General features: G+C 36.1%; 1 protein-coding gene across 1 annotated transcript in view; it reads left to right on the top strand.

Moving 5' to 3' along the window:
- Nucleotides 1-1785, top strand: part of LOC106878262 (crystallin J1A) — a 387015-nt gene extending 385230 nt beyond the window's left edge. The window contains exon 9 of the mRNA XM_014927435.2: nucleotides 355-1785. The gene's annotated coding sequence lies outside the window, so the exon portion shown is untranslated. The remainder of the gene's footprint in view (nucleotides 1-354) is intronic.
- The last annotated feature ends 4417 nt before the right edge of the window (nucleotides 1786-6202 follow it).

Genomic DNA, 6202 nt, shown 5'->3' with positions numbered 1-6202 from the left:
CATGAGCCAGTCCAGGAACACTGGCAACGATCTCGCTCGAAAATCCTACGACGGCCCCAATCTCGCTCGAAACATTTCATGTGTCACCCGCACAAGAGCCAGTCCAGGGGCACTGGCAACGATCTCGCTCGAAAGATTTCATGTCGCCCGCACATGAGCCAGTCCAGGGGCACTGGCAACGATCCCGCTCGAAAGATTTCATGTGTCACCCGCACATGAGCCAGTCCAGGGGCACTGGCAACGATCTCGCTCGAAAGATTTCATGCGTTGCCCGCACATGAGCCAGTCTAGGGGCACTGGCAAAAAATAATATTTCATGGTTATTTAATTTTTTTATTTTTTTTGCTTTTTCAGGTATATATACACACATCTCTTTGATGAACTAAACATCCAGTGTTATTGATCAGAAACATCCAACACCATTCCTATTACTCTCTGAATTATGACAGCCTTGTGGAAACCTCGGATAGCAAGTCTTGAAGCCTTTTGCATATGGAACAATAGGAATGTTGTTTGATAGACATCAATGCTACTGGTACATTAAAACAACATCAAAGGAAATAGGCATACATGGTTTCAATTTTGATATTTTATTATTATTGTTTCCAACATTCTTTTCAAAGAACCTATGAGAATCTTGTTGAAACCTGAATAAAATGGAAAACAAGATTTGATGTCTTTTCTTTTGGCAAACTATGTTGGAAAGGACAAAATTGATTCCTATATAACTAGTGTGCTAAAAATTATTATAATAATGATATTACTTGATTTTTTATTGAAATATCAGCTTCATCTCTCCATTTCACTTCTTTTGTCAACCCTCACTTTTTTTAGGACTGTAATTTCCAAAGATTAGAATACTATTTTTTTTTTTTCTCACATATTCAGTTTGAAATTTCAAATTTAGGAAACTGTCGTGTTTCCATAAATTAAAATCAAGAGGGGAAAAATTTGAATCACAAATTTTTTTTAAATGTATAATTGAAATCTGAACTTGAATTTGGATTTTAAAAAATACCAAAATATCAAATTTGGCCATCAAAATCCTATTTTGGAATTTTAGAGGATTATCCAATTTTGGTTTTTAAAATAGTTTTTTCACTTTATTTATTTAATTTGAAATTTTAAGTTGTAATATAAGAAACTAAAAATTAAATCTGAAGTTATTAAAAAAAGTAAACTTTTTTTATTGAATTTCAGTTTTAGAAATTCAACCAATTTTGATCTATTAAATTAAAAACCAGAACCCCTAACGTCATAGTTAATTATTAGCTCAAGAGGTATCTTGCTGCTCAGTACTATAATTATTCTGACATATTTAAAAGAATTTAACTAATTATGTTATAACTAATTACTATTTTCATATATATATATATATATATATATATAAAATATTATGTCAATGATAGGTATATATGTGCTCAGGTTGACTTCCTGCCTAAACTCTAACTGCTGCTTAAAATGCTATAGCTGCCTAAATGATGATTGGCTTATTTCAAACGAGCTGGTATGTGTATGATAGAATAAAGTATAGATATGCAAACAACTGGTATCAGATTGGATTAAGACATTTATTATTTTTATGCAACTTAGATGGAGGTTTATATCATCATATGTCTAACCAGAAGGAAAACATACTCAATACATGTTGTAGAGTTTATACATTCTTTCATCTGAAGCTAATTGTAAGTTTTATAACAACAAAGAATAATTTTTCAAAATATAGAAAGAGAAAACTAATCATGTAATGTATATTTCTGAATAAAAAATTTGATATTACTACAATTATAATTTTTGACATTCTTTCGAATTCTTGTTGGTTTTTTTTTTTATTATTTTTTTATGAATGAGTGAGAGTGTTGCACTCATGCCTTTCTACATTCTCCAAGACTGAAGAAGGGAAAAACCACAACTTGTTATGCATGCATGGACCATAGGACCACAGATCTTCACCAAATATACTTAGAGTGGATTCACTAAAAGCACCCAAAGACCTAAGTGTTGGTAATTTAGCAAAATGGAAAGGATGTGTGTGTGACGTAAGCCATGGCGATTAATATCTTCTGGGTTAATAAGAGTCAGGATAACAAACATCAATAAGTATTGAAGACACGATAAAAATGACTACAACATTTATTACAATACTAAAAGGGTAAAGAGGCAAAATGTGGATACCTAAAGGTAAAGAGCAAACATGCTTCTGCTACAGTAATATTAAACAAGGTGGAAGATTATGTTTACCAACTAAGAACAGGTATATTCTACTTAACAGGTTTCTGTAGTGTTTCCATCTACTCAATTTCACTCTCAAAACTGATCCACCTGGATCTGTGGTAGAAAACATTTGCCCAAGAAGTCATGCAACAGGACTGAATCTAAAACTACATATAACTTCCATCAGCCAATGAGAATTTCCATACAGTCACTTAACCTGCTAGAAAAACCAACCAAATTTCCCTCAAATTACATTTGAAACATCTTAAAAAGGATGGTAAGATGATCATTGGTGGAATGCTTTTGATCATGTTTACTGGATAAAGTTAACCTTCAGCTAATTAACATGTCCACCAATGAGGAGAAAGATGAAAGACTAGATCATAGCTTTGGTGGATCATGGTTGACCTAGAGTTAATCAGCAAATCTAATAAAAAGAAAACTGCAACTCTAGACCAAAGGCCTTTGTGATAGCAGAAGACAATACATTTGCATGGCTGGGATTAGAATGGCTTAACCCTTTAGCATTTAAAGAGGCTCTAACTGACCCCAAAACCTTGTTTTACATTCAGATTGATCAAATCTGGCTTCTCACACCTACCCTACAATGTCATTCTGAAAATAAGCAATCATATCATTGAAATCTCAAAGCTAAAAGATAATGCATGATTAATTCAAAACAATGTCAATAAATAAGCATTACATTTGACAGAGTAATCTGAACTCTAAAGGGTTAATGACCAATCAATCAGGTGACCTTTCTCTAGGTGTGGTTTGGACTTGCTCATTCAGTAACCAAGTCTCCCTCATTTAGAAATAGAGATCCCATGTATGTTCTAAATTGGTCTTTAAGATGTTTTAGTACAGCTGTTTTGGCTTTGCCTGTTTGGCATCACTGATTCGACGCTGACTCTTTGGCACCATGAAGCATTTTTCTATTCTGGTTGACAACTAACTTGTACACACATAACTACTAAACTAATCAACATTTAATGACCGTTTTCCATGCTGGCATAAGTTAGCCATCTTGACAGGAACTAGCAAAGCCAGAGACCACACTAGTTTTGATTATCCATTTTGGCTTGGTTTCTGCAGCTGGATGTCCTTTCTAATGCTAACCACTTTACAGGGTATACTGGGCACTTTTTGCATGGCACCAGAACCAGTGCTTTTTATGTAACACCAGCACCAGTGCTTTTTACGTGGCACTTTTGTTTTAGGATATTAATTCTGTTTTGGCATGATTTCTACTGCTAGATGCCCTTCCTAACACCAGCCACTCCAAGAGTGTAATGGGTGCTTTTATGTGTCACTGGCACAGATGCCATTTGTGTGACACCAGTACTGCCATGACTGCAGTTTTACTTGTTTTGATGGGTCTTCTTCTCAAGCACAACATAATGCCAAATGGACTCAGCCATTGCCTCCGTGAGGCCCAATGCTTGAAAGGTGCTTTTATGTTCCACCAGCACAGGTGCCATTTGAGTGACACCAGTGTCTGCCACGACTGTGATTTTACTTGGCTTGATGGGTCTTCTTCTCAAGCACAACATAATGCCAAAGTCTCAGTCATTGCCTCTGTGAAGCCCAACATTCGAAAGGAGCTCAACCTCTTTGCCTCTGTGAGACTGTATGTATACACATATTTGCCACCAGTGCCAAAAAGCTCAGTCAGCAAAAGCAAGCTATTGCCAAAATGGGTTCAATTTCCTGCCAGTCATGCCAAATCACCAGCATCTAAACAGCAACACCCAATCATCTCAGTGCATCCTGCACTATAGGACTGCAGACACACTAGAAGGAAGATTGTCATAGATAAATGTGTTGAATGCAGATAAAAATGTCCAACAGAATTGCCCAGCCAGTATTCATAAGCTACAAATATGTTATAGGGGACTGCTAACAACAACACAGCGAGACAGCAGAAGGGAGAAACAAAGTTTTAAAAGAGAAAATCGGAAGATAAAGGTGGAGAAAGGTTAAGGAATGAGGTGGACTACAATAATTTTTAAAAGAAATTACTGAGATTAATTACTCAGAGATACTATCTGGGTGACAAAACAATAGATAATTCATTGTTAGCACATTTGATGTAATGAGTAATATCTAATTATAAATAATAGGGTGAGGAAAAGACAACATTAGCTCAATAAACAATGCTATCTTAATTATTCTGGCAAGTACAAGAGACAACTCTTGACATGTTTCAGTATAATTAGACCTCTTCAGTAAAACATGTTTCACTGTGAAGTAGTTGTATGCTGTCAACTTAATGTGACAGTCCCCTGAAGGGAATAATACAACTACTTCATCGTATCACTACTGCATAAATCTCTCTGAGAGATTTAGAAATGTATTATTTCTAAATGTTTCACTGTACTTGCTGAAATAGTGATGAAATAATAATTGGGTAGGTGTATAATGTTGTTCATAATAAACACACATGCACACATATATACATATATATGCATATGTATAAATAATAACAAAAGAAGATTTTTTTTAAATTAGTATATTTTTAAAAAATAAATTACTGGAAAATAACTCAGGAAGAAGTCAAGTGAAACTGAACCAAACTAAATTCAATTACTTCTAGCAGAGTTGTGGGGAAACGCATTAATATATTCTTAATGGAATATTTTAGAATTGGCACTAAGAAACAGTGAAAATAATATTCAGAGATAAAAATACTTTAAATTGAATGACAGTTATAGAATTGAAACTCTTTTGAAAAAATTAATTCCATTCATGCTGATAGTCTGGGATAAGTTCAGTTTTAAGAGGTAAACAATCAGAAGCAGAGATACTAATTTCAGCGAAATACATCTATAGATCAGACAGATAGTTAACTGCAAAGAACAGACATGGTATGTTGAGAATATTATTAATATGCTAAAGATGGCGAGCTGGCAGAATTCTTAGCTCGCCAGGCGAAATGCTTAGCGGTATTTTATCTGTCACTATGTTCAGAGTTCAAATTCCACCAAGGTCGATTTTGTCTTTCATCTCTTCGGGGTCGATAAATTAAGTACCAGTTGCATACAGGGGGTCGATCTAATCAACTGGCCCCCTCCCCAAAAATTTTGAGCCTTGTGCTTAGAGTAGAAAAGAACCGTTAGCACGCCAGGCAAAATGCCGCTACGTTCTGAGTACAAATTTCACCGAGGTCGACTTTGCCTTTTGTCCTTTTGGAGTCGATAAATTAAGTACCAGTTGAGCTCTGGGGTCAATGTAATCAACTATCCCCCCACCAAAATTTCAGACTTTGTGCCTATAGAAAAGATTATTATTAATATGCTACTTATAAATTATACTGCATGTTAGTGCTAGCATGATCAAATATGATGGTGTGTGGCCCAGTGGTTAGGGTATTCAGCTCATGATCGTAAGGTCATGAGTTCAATTCCTGGGAGTGGGTTGTGTCCTTGAGCAAGACACTTTACTTCTTGTTGCTCCCATTTACTCAGCTGGCAAAAATGAGTTGTACCTGTACCAGCCTTGTCTCATTCCTGGTCATAGTGAATCTCCCTGAAGAAAGGGTACATGTGTCTGTGGAGCACTCAGCCACTTGCACGTTAATTTCATAAGCAGGTTGTTCAGTTGATTGTATCAACTGGAACGCTCATCATCATCATCTTCATGAAATAAGACTTGCAAATCTTATTTCATGAAGACAATTCATGTACAGTTGCAAGACTTGCAAGTCTTATTTCATGTAAACAATTCGTGTATAGTTCTGCAAATTATATTGATTCCCCCTGTACTTGCTGAAATAGTGATGAAATAATAATTGGGTAGGTGTATAATGTTGTTCATAATAAACACACATGCACCGGTAATTCCTCGTTCACGGGGTTGGTTCCAGGCCCCGATCCCTATCACGGGAGGTGGTTCAGAGGTTTCCCGACCCTTTCGGGCCGGGGGAGACGCGCCCGCTGATACCTCCAGTGTAGCGCGCGTGCGGCCCCGGACATCTAAGGGCATCACA

The sequence above is a fragment of the Octopus bimaculoides genome, chromosome 5, assembly GCF_001194135.2.
Source record: "Octopus bimaculoides isolate UCB-OBI-ISO-001 chromosome 5, ASM119413v2, whole genome shotgun sequence".
NCBI classification, from domain to species: Eukaryota; Metazoa; Mollusca; class Cephalopoda; order Octopoda; family Octopodidae; genus Octopus; species Octopus bimaculoides.
The sequence above is the reverse complement of the archived record's forward strand: the minus strand, read 5'-3'. Positions and strand labels throughout refer to the sequence as shown.